This window comes from Ahaetulla prasina, chromosome 2 (assembly GCF_028640845.1).
Source record: "Ahaetulla prasina isolate Xishuangbanna chromosome 2, ASM2864084v1, whole genome shotgun sequence".
NCBI classification, from domain to species: domain Eukaryota; kingdom Metazoa; phylum Chordata; class Lepidosauria; order Squamata; family Colubridae; genus Ahaetulla; species Ahaetulla prasina.
In genome coordinates this window covers 221,922,288-221,923,176 of record NC_080540.1, presented here as the reverse complement: position 1 = coordinate 221,923,176, position 889 = coordinate 221,922,288, and the positions used below count along the sequence as shown (strand labels likewise).

General features: G+C 34.8%; 1 non-coding gene across 1 annotated transcript; it reads right to left on the bottom strand.

The window, feature by feature from the left end:
* Positions 1-225: 225 nt before the first annotated feature.
* TRNAH-GUG (transfer RNA histidin (anticodon GUG)) lies at positions 226-297 on the bottom strand. The gene has a single exon. It is a non-coding gene; the product is annotated as a tRNA-His (tRNA).
* Between the last annotated feature and the right edge of the window lie 592 nt (positions 298-889).

Below are 889 nucleotides of genomic sequence, written 5' to 3'. Positions count from 1 at the left end.
TACACATGAATAATAAATAATCTGACTGAATATTTGGAGAACTGGGGCTATTTTGTAACTTTAAGTAGGCAGTAAGAGGATATGGGTGGCCTCACCCTGCTTCATAACCACATTCCAGAGAATAGTTTTTATAACTTTCTTTCTTTTAATAACTTTTTAAAATTAGGAAACTCTTACCTAGGACAAGAGAAGGGGTTTATGATTAAAAACTTGCTCCTCCTCGTTTGCCGTGACTCGGATTCGAACCGAGGTTGCTGCGGCCACAACGCAGAGTACTAACCACTATACGATCACGGCGAGCTACTCTGGAGCTGAAAGCCCTGTGGCTTTTTTTCTCATGTAGACTAAATGATGACGTCTACGCGTTTAGCACCATCTACTGGCAAAAGTATATGCAAAGATATTGTCTGAATATTTCCTCGGCTCCAAACGAGACTGACTTCATTTCCCTGTTGTTGTTTTCTCTTTTATAAGCAATAAGGAAGGGAGCCAAATTGTTAAGGCTTTCCTAGGAGCATAAAAAATATGCAGAGCGTTATATTAAGAACAGGTTTGACCCTATGAGTAGCCTAAGAAAAAAATGAAATTGAAACAAAAACATTGCAACTTTATAGTTTTAAGAAAAACATAACATTGATGACTGAGAAAAACTATTTACTGTTTAATAACAAACCCTAAATAGAAAAAAAGTAGGTAAGGAATGTTATTCTTCTGGCTATTTTAAAACTATTTTAAATAATAGGTTAGAAGGTGAACACTTTAATAAATACTACAGGATTAAACCTATAGACAACATTTTGTTCTTAATGATTTTGATAATTTGGTATTTGTTCCATTAATTGTGTGTGTGCCATCCAAGGTGGGCAGTGATATAAAAATAAATAAAATC